The sequence below is a fragment of the Sturnira hondurensis genome, unplaced genomic scaffold, assembly GCF_014824575.4.
Source record: "Sturnira hondurensis isolate 20B ecotype Veracruz unplaced genomic scaffold, ASM1482457v3 Scaffold0002039, whole genome shotgun sequence".
Lineage (NCBI taxonomy): Eukaryota > Metazoa > Chordata > Mammalia > Chiroptera > Phyllostomidae > Sturnira > Sturnira hondurensis.
In genome coordinates this window covers 5227571-5247312 of record NW_028074670.1, presented here as the reverse complement: position 1 = coordinate 5247312, position 19742 = coordinate 5227571, and positions in this window count along the sequence as shown.

Below are 19742 nucleotides of genomic sequence, written 5' to 3'. Positions count from 1 at the left end.
TCAGCAAGAATAATAGATCATACCAAGTAATAAGAAAAGGAAGCTGGTTGATATTACGGTTAGCAAAAAACTGACATAATCACTTGAATATATTTTGCTTATGAAGCAGAAAGGTTTTGAGTCATTAAAAATAATCATAAATACTTTTCCCTAGGTTAGTTGTTTTATTTTAAAGTAATTATACGTTGTGTACCTTTGAAATACATTGATCAAGAAGTCTCCTGCTTTGGGGGATACGTAATTGCGTTCAATTGATGTATTGCTTCCAGGTGTTTGTTTTAATAACCAGACCAGCTAAGTGGTGTGTGTGTCTTCCTTAAAGCCTAGAATAGGTGTGGATCCCAGCGATGTAATTAAAATCCATTTATCAAGTCTGAGTTCTAATTGAATTAAAATCAGGGAAAAGAATAATAAACATTCTTTGAGTATTTACCATGTACCAGTGACTGTGGGAAGAGTAATTTGCCTTGGATCATTTAATTCCAACACAACATATCTGTGGTAGATTTCAGCTTATTCATTATGGTAATAATTCCTCTCTGCATAACAAACTACCCCAAACCTTTGTTACCTAAAAAAAAATCAAACACTTATTATTTTATAGTTTCTATCAGTCAGAAATCTGAACGAGATTGATACAAGACATTTGCTACAGGTTTTCTCACAGACAACACTCCAGGACTGTGGTCAAGGCAAGGCTCTATGTGGGAAGGGTTAATTCATGTACAGGAAAAATTAAAATATGCTAGTGCATGTCCAGAGAAAGTTGCATGCTCAGATAATACCTGGGGAGATCTGAAATGCATACCTCAGGTTGATCCTTATCACACAGACACAAACACACACATGTTAAAAAAATAAAAACAAAAACTCAGTAATCCCTGGGGAAGGGACAGTATCTTGTTTCAAGAGCTAATATGTTATCAGATTAAACATGCATTTTTTCAACAATAACAGAAATCACGAGCTTTTCAACAAAATAGACAAGTGTGGCTTATTCAAAGAAATTTTAAAAAATTGTTTCTAAAAAGTATGCCATGACAGATCTATTACACTAAGATTTTCAAAAACTGACTTAAAGATGCTCAAAAAGTAAAGCTAGATGTAGATAAAATTAAGAAAATAGCGTATGAACAAAATGGAAATACTAATAAAAAGATGCAAAACCTAAAATTAAAAACAAAAATTCTGAAACTAAAAACTATAATAACTGAAATAAATAATTTACCAGAGGAAATCAAAAGCAGCTACAAGAAGGTGAAATAAAGACAATGAACTTAAAGATAGGAAATGGAAATTATTGCATATGAAAAAGAGAAAAAAAATTGATTTTAAAAGCGTGAACAGCAGCTAAAGGATCTGTGGGACACCATCAAGCATTACGGGAGTCTCAGAAGAAGAGAGAGATAGAGGTGTAGAAGAAATACTTAAGGAAACAATGCATAATAAAATTCATGAATATAAACATCTAAAAGCTCATCAAACTCCAGACAGGATAGACCAAACTACTCATACTAAGATACATTATAATTAAATGTTGAAAGCCAAAGACAAAAATAGAATCTTGTAAACAGCAAGAACTAAGTGACAAAAGATACAAGATATCTTCAATGAAATCACCAGTAGATTTCTCATCAGTAACTTTGAAAACCAGGAGGCAGTGGTCTAATAAATTCTAAAACAAAAACGCTATCAATTGAGAATGTTATAGCTGGCAAAACTATTTTTTTAAGTGTGAAGGAGAAATTTTTTAATTTCCTGTAAACAAGAAGCTGAGAAAATTCATTACCAGTAGACCAGCCTTGAAGCAAATGCTAAGGGGAGTCCTTCAGGTTGAAATGGAAGAACGTTAGAGAATCACTTAAAGCTGTATGAATAAATGATGATCTCAGGAAACATAATTATATGGGTACTAATAAAGGATCATATTTTATAATAATGTTTTTAAGCTTCAGCTTTTGTTCTTCATGTGATTTAACAGCCAAGCATATTTTTTAAATATTAGTGTGAATACTTGCATTATTGTGCTCATTTTGGCAGCATATATAGGAAAAGTTGGCATTATGGCAACTCTGATTTTTCACTTTACATTTTGTTTTGTACATAATTTAAGAGACTGATGCATTTAGATGAATTATTTTTTATGATTTTGGCACTCAAGTTATGAAGAGGTAATTTTGTGACATCAATAACTGAAGAGGTCGAGGTGGAGAAGTAAAGCACCAGAGTTGCTATATGCTACTGTGTTTAACATAAACTACAAATATAAAATAGATTGTTATGATTTTAGGAGGTTAAAAGTAATACTAATTGTATAAAAATGGAGCTACAGAATTTACACAGAAGTAAATGATGGAAGAATTTATATGCTTCCCTACAAAAAGTCAACTAATTATAAAAGAAGACAGTAATGTAGGAGATGAAAAACAAAATATCTATAACATGCAAAAACTAGCAAAATGACAGAAGTAAATTCTTTTTCATCACTAATTACTTAATCTATAAATAAATTAAATTCTCTAGTCAAAGGTAGAAATTAGAAAGTTGGTAAAAAACACATAATACAACTATATACTGTCTATAAGAGACTCAATTTAAATAGAAAGACAAATAGATGGAAAGTGAAAAGACTAAAAACTTTATCTCATTTAAAGCGAGCAGGGAGTCTATTTCCTTTGCCAAATTGGGGAAGTTCTCCTTTATTATTCATTCAAATACATTTTCCACTTGTTGTTCTTCATCTTATGCTAAAGAGACTTAGCTACGAAAAAGAAGATAAAAAATATGAACAGTGAAAGAACAGCAAACTCACAGTTATTAGCAACCACATCCAAAACAAAAGCAAACTAAGAGGACAACTAGATCAGGAGCAGAACCATAGAAATGAAGATCACATGGAGGGTTAGCAACAGGGGAGTGGGAGGAGGAGAAGGGGAGAGGAGGTATAGAGAATAAGTAGCATAGATGGTGGGGAGAAAATAGGGGGAGGGCAAGAGTAGTGTGGGAAATGTAGAAGATAAAGAACTTGTGACATGTGGACATAAGCTAAAGGGGGGAATGGTGGGAGAGGGGTGTGTAGGGTGGAGGGGAATGAAGGGGAGGAATAGGACAACTGTAATGGCATAATCAATAAAATATATTTTTAAAAAATAAAATAAATAAAGAGAGCAGGGGTAGCTATACTTAATATCAGACAAAATAGAATTTAAATGAAAAAAGTCTGTAAGACATAATAAGCATATTATGGGCACTTATATACCAAATACCATATTATTAAAATGTATGAAGATGTTTTACAGAATTGAAGGGAAAAATAGGCAGTTCTATCATAACAGATGAAGACTTCAATACTCAATTCTCAATAACAAAATGGCCAACTAGACAAAAGAAAATTTAAAAAATGAAGGATTTGAAAGCACAATAAACTAACTTAATCTATCAACAATATACATTTTGTTCATTAGATTCCACATATGAGTAAAATCATATGGTACTTGTCTTTCTCTGACTGGCTTATTTCACTTAACATAATGCTCTCCAGGTCCATCCATGCTGTTGCAAAGGGTAAGATTTCCATTTTTTTTTGGGGGGGGTGTCCAGTAGTATTCCATCATGTAAATGTACCACAGCTTTTTTTATCCTCCCCCAAGAATATGTTTATGGATTTCAGAAAGAGAAAAAAAAAGAGAGAAACATTGATGTAAGAGAAAAACATCAATTGAATACCTTCCATATCTGCCCCAACTGAGGATTGAACCCACAACCTAGGTAGGTGCCCTGACCAGGAATTAACCTGAAATCTTTTGGTAGTGGGTTGATATTCCAACAAATTCAGCCACCAGACCAAGGCTGTACCACAGCTTTTTTATTCACGCATCTCCTTATGGACGCTTGGTCACCTTCCAAATCTTGGTGATTGTAAATAACACTATAGTGAACATATGGGTGCATGTATTCTTTAAAATTAGTGTTTGGGGTGTCATGAAAAATTACTACAAGTAGAATTGCTGGGTTATAAGACACTACCATTTTTAATTTTTTGAGGTAACTTCAAGCAAAATGAGGACAGACTCATTGATAGAGAGCAGGCTGAAAGCTGTGAGGGGGGAGGGATGGCTGGGGGGGGGAGGGATGGCATAGAACAAAGGAGAAGAAAAGAGAGAACTCATGAACATAAACAGCAGTGTAGTGATTGCCTGGAGGAGGGGGGTTCAGGTAGGTGGAAAAGGGTATAGGCGGGATAAATTGTGATACACAGAAATTTGTATGGGAGTGATGAACACACAATAGAGTATACAGGTGATGTGTGAATTGTGCAGCTAAAGTCTATATAGTTTTTTAACCAATGCCACCACAATGGGCTCAAAATTAGAAAAATAAATAAAAACAATTTATGGAATGTTCTACCCAACAAAAACAAAATAAGCATTCTTTTCAATTTGTACACACATCACTTCAGGATAGTCCATATAGGGTAGAAATTAAGTCTGAATAGACTTGAAAGCGTAGATCTCACAAAAAGTTATGTTCTGCAACCACACCAGAAATCAATGATGTAAGAGAAACTGGAAAAAATAATAAATTTGTAAAAATTAAACAAGACACTTTTAAGCAACCAATAGATGTAACAACAAAAATGCCCAGGAAAATTACAAAATGCTTGTAGAATGATAAAACCAGAAACAGCACAATAAAACCTATGGGACACATAGAAAGCAATGCTAAGGGAACAATAATGGTTATAAATATTTACATTAAAAAAAGAGAAAGATCTCAAATCAATACCCTAACTTTACAACTTAAGAGTAGCTAAATGGACTACAAAAAAGAGAATATGTATTACTAAAATAAAAAATTAAAGTGAAGATATTATTACCTATTCCACAGAAATAAAAAGGATTAAAAGAGAGTAATGTGAGGAATTGTGCACTAGCAAATTGGATATCATAGATGAAACAACCAAATTCCTGGAAATGCAGAACCTACCAAAGCAGTCTCAAAGAAATTGAAATTTAAATAGACCTATAACTAGTAAGGATATATAATCAGTAATTGAAAATCTCCTGACAAAGAAAATCCCTGGACCTAATGGATTTACAGGTGAATTCTACCAAAATTTTAAAGAATAATTTACACCAATCCTGCTCAAACTTTTCAAAAAAATCCTAAAAACATTTAACCTTATACTAAAGTCATATAAAAACACTACAAAAATGCAAACTATAGACTAATATCCTTTATAAACTCTGATGCAAAATTCTCAACAAGCCTCAGTTTGTGTGGCTTATTTTGTTGCATGCCATCCCACAAACTGGAAGGTTGCCAGTTTCATTTCCAGTGAGGGCACATGCCTGGGTTGCAGGTTCAGTCCCTGGGCAGGGTGCGGATGGAAGGGATGCGCCTAATCAATATTTCTCACATAATGTTTCTCTTCCTTTCTTTCTGCCTCTCTTCCTTCTTCCTCTTTCTCTAAAAAAAATCTCTTAACAAAATACTAACAAACCCAATTCAGCAGCAAATTAAAAGAATTATACACCATGACCATGCGAGATTTATTTGTGGAATGGAATATTGGTTCAACATAAGAAAATCAATGTAATAGAGCAGATTAACAGAATGAAGAAAACAAGTGTCTGATCATCTCAATTGGTACAAAATATTTGAAAAGTTCAACAATGATTTATAACAAAAAAACAATCAACAAACTAAGGACAGAAGCAAACTACCTCATTATGAAAAACTCACATGTGCAAACAATCAAACAAACCAACAAAAAGCACAGCAAACGTACTCAAAGGTTAAAGACTAAAACCTTTTCTTCTAAGATCAGGAATAAGGCAAGGGTGCCTGATCTTGTTATTTTTATTCAACATAGTACTGGAAGTTCTTGCCAGAGAAATTAGGCAAGAAAAACAAAAGAAAAAGACATTCAAATTGGAAATGAAGAAATAAAATTGACTGTACTTATCAGGTCATTCTGATTCATTCTTATAAACAGAAACCATATAGTTTTCAAAAAAAGAGAGAAATTTAGAACTAATAAATAATTTCAGCAAAGTAGCAGTACACAAAGTAAACACACAACAATCAATTTTATAGCTGTACACAGGCAATGAACCATCCAAAAAGGAAATGATGAAGTTTTGTTTTCTTTTTTCCAGTTAATAATTATATTTTATTTTTAATTGCTTTTCAAGTAAAATTTTTTGCATTTCCCCCACCCCTTCCCACTCCCCTCCCCCATTTCTGCCACTGTTGCTATTGTCCATATATCCTTTACAATTCTTCCTGTAAACCCCCTTCACCCTTTCCCCCCTTTATCTCCTCGCCTCTCACTTCTGATCACTATCAGCCTGTTCTCAATTTCATGTTTTTGGCTATACTTTGCTTGCTTGTTCGTTTTGTTGATTAGGTTCCTGTTAATGGTGAGATCATATGGTATTCATCTTTCATTTTCTGGCTTATTTCACTTAGCATAATGCTCTCCAGTTTCAGCCATACTGTCACAACAGTAGGACCTCCTTCTTTCTTTCTGCTGCATAGAATTCCATTGTGCAGATGTACCATGTTTTTTTGATCCTTTCATTTACTGATGGGCACTGGGGTTGCTTCCAGCACTTGGCTATTGTAAATTGTGCTGCTATGAACATTGGAGTACCTAGGTTCTTTTGGATTGGTGTTTTAGGGTTCTTAGGATATAATCCTAGCAGTGGAACTGCCAGGTAAAAGGCAGTTCCATTTTAAGTTTTCTGAGAAAATTCCATACTATTTTCCACAGTGGTTGCACAAGTCTGCAATCCCACCAACAGTGCACTAAGATCTGCTTTTCTCCACACCCTCTCCAACATTTGTTGTTTCTTGCTTTGTTTATGATGGCCATTCTGACAGGTGTGAAGTGGTACCTCACCGTGGTTTTAATTTGCATCTTTCTGATAACTAGTGATACTGATCATCCTTTCATATGTCTCTGGACACTCTATGTCCTCCTTGGAAAAGTGTCTGTTCAAGTCCTTTGCCTATTTTTTAATTGAGTTGCTTGTCTTCTTAGAGTGGAGTTGTGTAAATTCCTTGTATATTTTTTAGATTAAACCATTGTCTGAGGTATCATTGATGAATATGTTTACCCACACTGTTGGTTCTCTTTTCATTTTAATGCTATTTTCTTTAGCTGTGCAGAAGCTTTTTATTTGGATGCTGTCCCATTTGTTTATTCTTTCCTTTATGTCTCTTGATCTAGGGGACACATCAGTGAAAATATGTGCAGAATATCTGAGATTTTTCTGCTTATGTTCTCCTCTAGAAGTTTAATTGTGTCAAGACATATTTAAATCTTTTATCCGCTTTGAATTTATCTTTGTGTGTGTGTGTAAGTTGGTGGTTGAGTTTCATTTTTTTTGCATGTACCTGTCCAATTTTCCCAACACCATTTGTTGAAGAGGCTATCTTTGCTCCATTTTATGCCACTGCCCCCTTTGTCAAATATTAACTGACCATAGAGACTTGGGTTTATTTCTGAGCTCTCTATTGTGTTCCATTGGTCCATGTGTCTGTTCTTATTCCAATACCATGCTCTTTTGATTACGGTGGCCTTATAATACAGTTTGATATCAGGTATTGTGATCTGTTCAATTTTGTTTTTCTTTCTCAAAATTGCTGCAGCTATTCAGAGTCATTTATGGCTCCATATACATTTTTGAAGTGTTTTTTCTGTATTTGTGAAGAATGCCATTGGTACTTTAATAGGGCATGCATTGAATCTATGAATTGCTTTGGGTAGTATGGACATTTTGATTATGTTAGTTCTTCTGATCCATGAACACAGTATATTCTTCCTTTTGTTTGTGTCTTCCTTGATTTCTTTCTTCAGTGTTGTGTAGTTTTGTGTATACGGGTCTTTTACTTCCTTGGTTAGATTTATTCCTAGGTATTTTATTTTTCTTGTTGCTATATCAAATGAAATTCTTTCCCTGATTTCTGTTTTTGATATTTTATTGTTGGTGTACAAAAATGTCTTTGATTTCTGGATATTGACTTTATATCCCACTGTTTTGCCATATTCATTTATTAGGTCAAGCAGTTTTTTGGTGGAGTTTATAGGGCTTTCTATGTACACTATCATGTCATCTGCAAAGAGTAACAGTTTTGTTTCCTCTTTTCCAATTTGGGTGCCTTTTATTTCTTTTTCTTGTCTGATTGCTGTGGCTAGGACTTCCAATACTATATTGAATAGGAGTGGTGACAGTGGACCACCTTTCTTGCTCCCAATCTTAATGAGAAAGTTTTTAGTTTTTGTCCATTGAGTATGATGTTGGCTGTCCATCTCTCATATATTGGCCTTTATTATGTTGAGGAATGCTCACTCTATTCCCTCTTTGCTGTATTTTTATCATAAATGAGCGCTGTACCTTATCAGATGTTTTTCTGCATCTATTGATATGATCATGTGATTTTTGTCTTTGCTTTTGTTTATGTAATGTATCACATTTATCGATTTGCAAGTGTTGTACCATCCTTGCATTCCAGGGATGAATCTCAACTGGTCGTGGTGTATGATCTTTTTAATGTATTGCTGGATACAGTTTGCCAATATTTTGTTGAGGATTTTAGTGCCTGTGTTCATCAGCAATATTGACCTGAAGTTTTCTTTCTTTGTTGTATCTTTATCTGGTTTTGAGATTAGGATGATGCCGGCCTCATAAAAAGAGTTTGGGAGTCTTTCATCTTCTTTGATTTTTTGGAATAGTCTGTGAAGAATAGGGGATTAGCTCTTCCTTAAAAGCTTTGTAGAATTCTCCTGTGAAACCGTCTGGTCCAGGGCTTTTGTGTGTCAGGAGGTTTTGATTACTGCTTCAATTTCACCTGTCGTCATTGGTCTGTTCAGGTTTTCTCACTTCTTTTTCATTGAGTTTTGGAAGGTTATACTTTTCTAGAAATTTGTCCATTTCACCTGGGTGTTCAAATTTTTTGGCATACAGTTCTTCATAGTAATTTCTTACAATACTTTGTATTTCTGTGGTATCAGATGTAATTTCACTTCTTTCATTTCTGATTGTGTTTATTTGGGTCCTCTCTCTTCTTTTCTTGATGAGCCTGCTTAAAGGCTTGTCAGTTTTGTTTACCTTTTCAAAGAACCAGATGCTGGATTCACTGATCCTTAGAATTGTGCTTCTATTCTCTATGTCATTTAATTCTGCTCTGATCTTTGTTATTTCTTTTCTTCTGCTTGTTCTGGGTTGTCTTTGTTGTTGTTCCTCAAGTTCTTGTAGGCATAGGGTTACGTTGTCTATTTTAAATGTTTCTATTTTTTTCAGGTAGGCCTGTATAGCTATGAATTTTCCTCTCAGGACTGCCTTCACTGTGTCCCATAAGTTTTGGGTTGTTGTGAGTTCATTTTTTTTTTTGTTTCCAGGAACTTTTTATTTCCTCCTTGATCTCCTTCTTGACCCATTCATTGTTTAATAGCACACCATTCAATCTCCATGAATTTGAGTGTTTTGGGTTTTTTCCTTGATGTTGGTTTCTAGTTTCAGTCCCTTGTGGTCAGAGAAAATGCTTGGTATGATTTCAATTGTCTTGAATTTGTTGAGGCTTGTTTTGTGACCTGTCATTTGGTCTATCTTTGAAAATGTTCCATGTGCACTTGAAAAGAATGTCTATTTTGCTTCTTTGGGATGAAAGGCTCTATGTACATCAGTTAGGTCCATCATTTCATCTGTGGCATTGCTCAATGCCACAATATCTTTGTTGATAATTTTTGGGGACTATCTGTTCATTTTTGACAGTGGGGTATTAAAATCCATTACTCTAATTGTGTTGCTGTCAATATCTTTCTTGAAGTTCTCCAAGATTTTCTTTATGTATTTGGGTGCTCCTACATTGGATGCATATACATTTACAATATTTATGTCTTCTTGGTGGATTCTTCCCTTGAGTATTACGAAGTGACCTTCTGGGTCTATTTTTATGGCTCTTTTTTTAAGTCTATTTTGTCTGGTATGAATATTGCTACCCCAGCTTTTTTTCCCTGCCTGTTGGCTTGAAATATTTGTTTCCAGCCTTTGACTTTCAGTCTGTGTAGGTTTTTTGTTCTGAGGTGGGTCTCTTGTAGGCAGCATATGTGTGGGCCATGGTTTCTTATCCATTTGGCTACTCTATGTATTTTGATTAGAGCATTTAATTCATTTATGTTTAAGGTTATTTTTGATAGTTCCTTATTCATTGCCATTTTTTCATACTTGTGTTCCTCTCTCTCTCTCTCTCTCTCTCTCTCTCTCTCTCACTTTCTTCTTTGCTTTTCTTAAAGCAGTTCCTTTAGCATCTCTTGCAGAGCTGGTTTGGTGGAGGACTTGGCCCAACTCCTCCCTCCTCCAGGTGTCGCCGGCACCCCAATTTTTCTGGTGCCAGCGCCCACGGTCCCAGTGGATGTGTACCACCTCTGTGTGCCTTCTACTGTGTCTCTACTCCTCCCCCAACTTTCAGCACCCACATCCCTCCTAGTGCCCAGCTGCCCTCCCTGCTCTGGTAGGGGAGGAAGCTGATGCTCTAACTCTCCTCCCCACACAGTGCAGCAGACGCAAGGCTGGGGACCACAGCCTCCTTGGTCCCGATGCAATCCCAGGGACCTTACTGTCCCAGCGCACTCTCTTCACTGTCTGTTTTCCAATGGCCTCTGCAATTTTTTGCCTCCAAACTTCATGTAAGCTGGGATTCTGTTGGTTGTTCACTCTTTCCTCAGAAGATGGGCTAGGCATTCCAGCTGGGCACCTAGGAGGCACAAGGAGAACTGGGCTTCGCTCCCACCTACTTCACCATCATCTTACACATCTCCAGTTTTATCTTCAATAGCATCCAAAAGAAGAAAATAATTAGGCATGAACCAAGGAGGTAAGTGACTCATAGGGTAAAAATTAAGAATATTGCTGAAAGAAATCAAAGGAAACATAAATAAATAGAATCACATTCCATGTTCATGCTATTAAAAACCTAATATTAAGATGTCAATATGATTCATTGCATTCTCCAAATTTAATTTAATAATATCTATAAAAATGTTAATTGAATTTTTTTACAAAAATAAAATAAATGATCAATGATGGTTTCTCTACAGGCTAGCAAACTCTGAAGATCTTGGTTTTAAATTACCTCACTTTTTTTAAATTCCAAAAACATGGTAAAGGCAATCTTTATTAACTTTATGGCATTTCAATTCAAATTTGACAAGGCACCCCTCTGGGAGCATGCAACTTCTTAGCAAGGTTAAGTTAGGTAATTAAAGTAAGATGGGCTTTTAATTTCTACTTACAGCACCCAAGCTAGGCATCTATGTGAAGTCCATCAACTTCATAACCATTTGTAGCTCTTTGAAATTATAAATGTTAGGTCAGAAAATAATCTCTGCTTCTACTGCATGCGGGTCATAAAACAAGCTTTCCAATAAATGTTTAGGTACTGATTTTGAACTGGTGTATCATTACCAAGACTCTGATTATGAAAAAAATGAGTATCAAAAATTGAAGAATGTGAAAACCAACACTTTTTTTGTAGGCTCATAGTTGTCTATGCAAATTTTATCACAACTCTTCCTAACTGTAAAGTTTAAGATGAAAGAATGTATCAGTTATAAGCAATTTGGTCACCCTTGAAACCCAGGAAGGAAGGCCCGTGTATTCAGACAGAAGCAGTCACTCTCTCAGCCCTGTGTGGATGAAGACAGCCTTAGTCAGTAATCTCAGAATGTTAATGTTACACCAGGAAATCAGCTCTGAGATGGAGATGGGTTATCAGGTCGATTTTACCTGATGCCATTAAATATTAATTCTGCCATCTTTTATCTTGGTTTCACACCTACCAAATATAGTATAGCTTACTAGATCTTGTTGACAACAGCGAGATAGCTGGTCAATTTAATTTCAGTTACGGGTGAGAGTTTATTTAAAGTTATACATTTCAAAATAAGCATTTGAGTTTCTACATGGTCCCTTGGGCTTGGAAAAAAATTCACTCGGTGTGCAGACAAAATAAAATCACTCTAATCATAAATAGTGGGGTAGCTTTTTCTGCCTGACACACCAAATTGCTCATCTTATAGAAATGCCTAAAAAGAAAGGCTATTAGATCACCTTTATCCTTCTACTGAGCACAGTACTATTCCCTCTGTATAGTTATTCCAACCAACTATTATCACTATTACCACTTAACCTCCCACCTCCCACTGCCTGTATTAAAGGTCTTCATCATCTCTCGTATTTCAAAAGCATTTTGCTGATGACAAAATAATGTTCACACATAGAGTTCATTTGATACTCATTGTACAATTAGTATTACAATTAGTATTCTACACAGGCACACATTTAAACTAAGTGGATAAATTACTTTCATGGGTTTACAAGCCTAAAACTGCTGTGACTGGAATTGCAAGCATTAAAATAAGTTACTCTGAGAAAGACTCTAGAGACTAAAACCAGCTCAGTGCTAAACGATTATATAAGATTATGTCTATAATCTTATGTAATCACCCCTTATATTCATAGCCAGAGAGAAGGGCCAAACATTAGAAAAGGTTTCTATGTGACTTCCAAATGAAATTACTTTGCTTAAAGCATTATAAACATAAACAAGTATGTTGAAATTATGATTTCTGTCTTCCTGCTGTCCCCAAATGTTTACTCTAAAAAGAGAATGACTTTTACACTATTTCTTCAAATGTTGACATTACTTAAGCTTGGAGGAAAAATAAAGAATACCAACACCTAGTTTTCATAAAATTAAATAAGTTCAGAAACATATGCAGCGATGCATTTGCCATTGTTTTCCACAGTAAATATTCAGGTTTCTAAGTTAGGAATGAAGCTGTGTTCTATAACAATGGAGGACTCAAGTTCTTAACCCCCACGTGTGTACATCGATGTTATGATACATTAATGGAATTCATAGGGAGTCCAGAAAGTTGGCATTTAATTTTTATATAAAATCAAAATTAAAAATTATATGATAATATTCACCAGGAAAATAAATGTATTCTTTCTTATTCTATATAGTAACCTTACAAATGTATCATTCATTCACTGTCATAATTTAAAGCATCTTTTTCATTTGTAAAAGCAGCAAAAATTGTCCAGAGTTTCTGCTATCCATCGAAATATTCTCTTGCTTTATTTTTAGTTTTGCATTAATTATTTATTTATTCATGTATATATTTTTCTATAAAAATTATTCTCAGACATTGCTAAAACCTAGCAAAAGTAAGCAATAAAGAAGATAAAGAGTTTCTGCTCTAATTTAGGTTACATTATAGATTTGATATCACTATCAACAAATATTTAAGATATTGGGGAACATAGGTTGTACATAAACACCTCTTATTAATGCTTACTTGGTAAAATTCCTTCCCATTTTATGTAAAAATAATAGTTTATTTCTTTCAAGATAAATTTCTCAAACCACTGTACTTACATGTTTTAGTCTCATACCTTCCTCTCTCAATTTAATTGCTATCTACATTGAGGGTATTTGGAAAATAATTACCTAAAATTACTACTACTCAGAAAATCTATATCCAGAAGCTAACTTATTTTTGAGTTATTTTACTGAATTGATCTATTTTTGAAAACTTTTCGTTTGGATCTAATTTCAAATTTACACAATTTCTTGTAGAAATAATCCAAGGAAATCCTGTGCATCCTTACCCAGATTCACCAGTTGTTCCGGTCTCACTCCTCACACTGTTTGCATAATTTTTCTATCACTCTTTCATCTATCTATCTATCATCTATCTACCATCTATCTATGTATCTATCTATGCTTTTTCCCCTGCACCTTTGAAAATAAGCCAGAGACATTACTGTCAAATGCTCCCATATGTATTTTAAAAACAAATACACATTTTCTCAGAAACTTTTACATAATAACAATTATGAAATCAAGATACTTAACATTGGTGCAATATTATTACCTATTTCACAAAAATCCCTTCTAAAGTGTTCCTAATATTTCTACTTTCAATGATGAAAAATACAACTCTGCCAGAATTCAAAGAAACCTTGATGAGTATTTATTTGGTAGGAAGTAAAATATTTGGAGTTGTGAGTGAAAAAATGAGTTTTGAAACTCAGTATTATGTAAATATGTACATACATAGTAATAGGTAAGTTTGTCTCAATTTTTAAAATAAGGTAAAAATTTTTAAATAAATTTGAGATAAATCTTTATATATTTACAGTCATATGTTTCTTAATATGAATACAATGCACTATGAATTTTTGCCCTCTTTTTACATAAAATCTGTTCACAAAATAATTATTTGATGAAAACTGTTATAATGGTTGCAATATTACAACACATCACAACATATTTAACCTGCCACACTCTACTAAATGATTTATTTTTCAAAGTTTTAAGATGAGAAATAATACTAAATTGAATACTTTTCAACATAAATCTTTTCTATTTCTTGACATTTCTTTAGGGTAAGTTTTTAAAAGCAGAATTTCAGAGTAAAAGAAATATACCCATTGGCATGCTAGCAAGCATGGTATTCCCTCTTCTCAATTACATGAGTGTGATGGAATGAAACTAGCAATTCTTTTGTTCATTTAGAGAAAAAATAGAATATACTTAAAAGTCTTGGTGTGAAAAGCACTAAATGTTTAGAAAATATTATATGAAATTTTGATCCCAAAGAATTCAATAATTTTTAAGCAAAGTATGTGTGATACTTGCATATAATCTAATTTCTACCATTTTTATAACATTTTCAAAACTGCAAGATAGAAGAAGATGTAAGACACATATACAGCTATAAATTTCTTAATCTATTACTAATATATTGTTACATATAATAGGTTTTGTAAACATATTAAATATTAATTTGAAATCTTCTTATGAAAGCATACTCTTCCTTTGCTCATTACAAGTAGTCATATTATATTCAGTATTGGGGGGGCTCCACCCACAGGGTCCCCCCCCTCCCAGCCTCCACAGATGGGAATAAGTCTACCAAGACATGATCAGCCTGGGGAGGAAAAGTGGCCAATTTCTCAAAGGAGAAGGGCCAAGTGCTTCTTTTTCAATGGGGTTTTATTGGGTTTGTTTTGCACAGGAATACAGGTAAAGCTCATTAATCATTGTCAGGCAGTAAAGATCAAACAATAGATAACAAAGAACTCTGAGGGCCTATTTTGAATCAGGATTGGGTAGCTAAAGAGCTGTAAAACTTTGAGGAACAAACTCACTTCTTGCTTGGACCCTTATCTAATCGAGAGCATTCTAAACAAAGCAGGTTTCACAGGATTTTACATATTTTTTCTTAGGCCTGATTGCCCTAGGGAACCTGCGCTTTTCAGCACAGGGCAGTACCCATAACCAGCATTGTTTCAGGCTTAGGGTATTGTTTTAGACTTAAGTGAGTCAGGGGAAGTAAGGCAGCCAAGAGATTAGGAGACGTCTTGCAGACAGAATGAGAACTCAATTTATGTCATAGCCAAGGGGTGGGGATCCATCACCCCTTTTTGCTGTAGCCCCCTAAGTCCTATCTTAGAGCCTCCTCGTGACGGTGCCTGTCTAAGGTCATTTCCCCCCTTGGGGAATCTTACCCATCATTGGCTGACCAATCAAGCATTGGGGGCCAGGCAGGGTGAAGAAAAAGGGGCCGAGGAGGCACCCCTGCCAGGGAGATAAGCTCTGTCTCCTTGGTGACTTATGGTCCAAAAGTCGCTCACTCAGCCTTAGCCATTGGGAAGGTTACAGCTCCTGAAACCAGGCAGGGCAGTTTCCAACATCTTTATTATGCCCATGGGTACTTTGTATATCTTAATATCAAGTCCAAAAATAAGTTAATTTGTGTGTTTTAAATTTTAACAAAATTAAGTTTCTTATTTTGTTAATATTTAACTAGATTTATTGATGTATAATTTTGGCATATGCTATTTAATTTAACTTCTTTATAGAATTCACCTCTTTAATTGAAACAATTTATCCTTTCTATTTCCTTAAGTGAACATTTAAATGTGTCTCCCCCAGTTCTGGTTGAATTCTTTTTTAGGTTTCTTTTTTAAAAAATTATTTATTTACTTTTAGAGAGGGGAAGGGAGGGAGAAAGAGAGAGAGAGAAACGTCAGCACGTGGTTGCATCTCAAGCACCCTTACTTGGCACCTGGCCTGCAACCCACGCATGTGCCCTGACTGGGAATCCAACTAGCAAACCTTTGGTTTGAAGGCTGGCACTCAATCCACTGAGCCACACCAAGCAGTGTTTTTTAAGTTTCTTTGTTGTGCTACTACAGTGTAGTATAAATATGTTTGCAAAGTTTCCCAAAAAGAAGTGGAAAGACTTTAGTTACTAACATTGCATATTTTTTTAAAACTGTACTAGATACTATCCACTTACTCTCCAAGGTTATTGTCACCATTTACATTTCAGCAGCAGTTTCAAGAGTAACTACACATGTGTGTATATGTGTATGTAATGTGTGTGTGTGTGTGTGTGTGTGTGTGTATATATACACACACGGGTGTATATATATACACACATATATATATATGAAATACACACACATGTGTGTATATGTGTGTATGTATATATATAGAGAGAGAGACTATTGCCAGGCCTTTAGATTTTTACAGTCCTCAGGTACTTAAAATGGTACCTTCTTGCTATTTAATTGCTTTTCCCAGGTTACAGGTAATGTGGGGCTATGTGTGTGGGTGTGTGTGTCTCTTTTTTTTTTGATCATTCAGTTTTCTCTTCTACTTTTTTATTCTCTTGCCTATGTTTTTATTTCTGCTGCACAGTTTGTCTCTTCCTTGTTAAATTTAGGTGTTCTTGATATATTTTAAAATCTAATTCGTTATCAGTTATATCTCAGGTAACGTTGTCTATCTGGCTTATTTATCTGTTATGGTGTTGTTTTTAAACACAATTTTACATTTTACAGTTGTCACATTTATGTTCATTTTATTATCAGCACTTTTATCATATGTAAGAAATTCTTTCCAACACTAGAGATTTATTGAATGCACTTCTTTCTTCTCTAACACATAAAAGTATCTTTGTTGATGATGCAGACCCTGACCTGCAGAATCCGTGTGTTGTGGCTGCAATGAACAAATTCACATGGTCTACAGAAGTCCAGTGGAGAAAAAGGGACAGCATGGCCACTTTCTAAGTGAGAGAGAGGGCCCCAGCCCCTGCCTGGACAGGCTTTTATTGCTTTTCTGGATATATTACATTGAGGATGGTCCTTATTTACTATGCACAGGTTCACTTCAGGGGGTTACCTTTTATAGATAACAAAGGAAAGAATGTTGCTAATTACTTCAAAGAGAAGGACTTGCAGACCAAGGGGAAAAGTGATTGGACTGGTTACACTCCATACTTGGCAGGTTTAGCACAGACTTTAGGATGTTACTTTAAATATATGCAGTAAACATTTGCTGCCGAAATTCAGGGTGAGGGAGTTTTAGCAAAAGCAGGTCTCATAGCAGCCTAGGTACAATGCAGGCCTGATTCCCCATGGGAGAACCTATCTGTGGGTGTGGCTCTTGTGTGCTGGACATCACTCCCCACTGGCCTTTCCAAGTGGGGGTTGGGCTACATTCCCACGCCAGGTGGATAGGTTCCCTATATGTTAACACGGATCTCTTTCTGGTCTATTAAACCTTTCCATTACTACTTCAAATGTAACATAGTTTTCTGATTACTAAAACTTGAGACTTATAATAAACTCTGGTAAATAGTAAAATAATTTCATCAGTCCTTTATATATTTTAAATGATCTTGACTGTTCTTGGCTCTTTTTATCTCTAATAATTTTAGGACTTGTTGGAGAAATCTATAGAAATACATTAGTTTTATTTACATATATTTATTTGATTTGGATTGAATTTTGAGATACATTTGAAGAGAATTGAAGTATCCAGTTTTGAACTAGTTTTTGGTGTTTTGTCACTGTTGCAGCATCCTTTCTTTAAATAAAGGCTCACCATAAGCCAATCTTCTAGGTGACTATGTAAAATTTTATTAGTGGGTGCCTGAATAGTCTGTGTCATAACTCAGTTACTTTCTTCTGTGTCCAGTGTGTTGTGAAAGATTTTTATGATGCATTAGCAAAGAAAAAAAATTATTTCACAGTATGCCACTTACTCAGGCTTCCCTTTCATTATCTCTCAAGAATTGGAAGACAGTTCCCCAGTAGGATACAATGCCCTCATTTCCCAATCAGCCGTGAAAGGCCCTGCCATTTGGCATTTTAAGTAACTCAGAAATTTGGCCGAAGCTCAACCACCTTTAAATGGAAGGAGATCTCTTCTAACTTGAGATCAACCTATCTTTTCCCACACCCACTGCTCTTTCCAAATAAATTCCTAGCACTTGGAGGATCTGCCTCTACCACAGAGAATCTGGTTAGTAAGATGACCCACAAAGTTTATGCAGTGAGCTGAGGCCTCCAAGCCATGCATCACAGAGGTCTTTTAGTGAATCATTAAGATGCTTTAAAGGCCACATTTGAACCCTACTCTAATTCTCCAGGATTTTAAAATATTCCCAAATACACCAAGGAGAAATCATTATAAGACCTCAGAAGCAAAGAGAAAAACAAGCATGCAAAATATCATATGCCCTTCAGTTTCAGAAATGTCCATTTCCTCCTTCGGAAAGTTTCACTGTTTTTGTTTTCTTTTGTTTTGTTTTAAGTATATCTTTTCTTTTTTCTCCAAAGATTTTATTTATTTTTAGAGAGAGGGGAAGGGAGGGAGAGAAAGAAGGAAATATCAATGTGTGGTTGCCTCTTGGGCGCCCCCTACTAGGAATCTGGCTTGCAACTAAGGCACATACCCTGATTGTGTATGGAACCAGTGATCCTCTGGTTCACAGGCCTGCACTCAATCCACTGAGCTTCACTAGCCAGGCCTATATATATATATCTTCTCTTGTTGGCATATTGTATTATGTATCTCTTACTTTGAGCATTGCATGATTTCCAACTAGAGAAAGAGACTACTTGCGATTGTCATTATAATACTGACCGAGTCCTCTTACATCAAGTGATGTCAATGGAAGGTAAATGAACAAAGATGATTATAAAGTATTTTAAGTCACTAGAAAACAGAGATTCGGGGCAGTACCTATCAAAATACTCATGGCATTTCTCTCAGGACTAGAACAAATAATCCTTAAATTCATGTGGAACCAAAACAGTTCACACAAAACTAAAACAATCTAGAGAAAGGAACAAAGTCGGAGATATCACAGTCCCTGATTTAACACTATTCTACAAAGCTAATCAAAAACTTTTTTTTAATTTTTCATTTAGATAATACTTTATTAGTTTCAGCAATCAAACCCATGTAGATTAAGATCTTACGTATTTAATATAGTTCATGACCCTTATACAAATGGAAAAAAAAATATTGAATGTTTCTAGACCAGTATGGTTGTTAATTTCTGTACAATGCCAACCCAACACAGTACAACTGAGATAGCTTTCCAAAGTTGACAGTACAGCTAAAGTTTCCAAAAATTCAAATTTATATATATATGTGTGTGTGTGTGTGTGTGTGCTTATTTGTATAAAAAGACCAATAACAGTATGTTTTGCATCAAATATCAGCAACAGCTTTTCCAGGTTCTGCAGTCATCAGAACAGAATTATAGAGACATCCAGTTCACTCTATTTAAAAAAACAAAGGTAAAAAACAAATCCCCAGAAACCAGCAAAGTTCTGTTATTGTTGTGGTACCTGGCA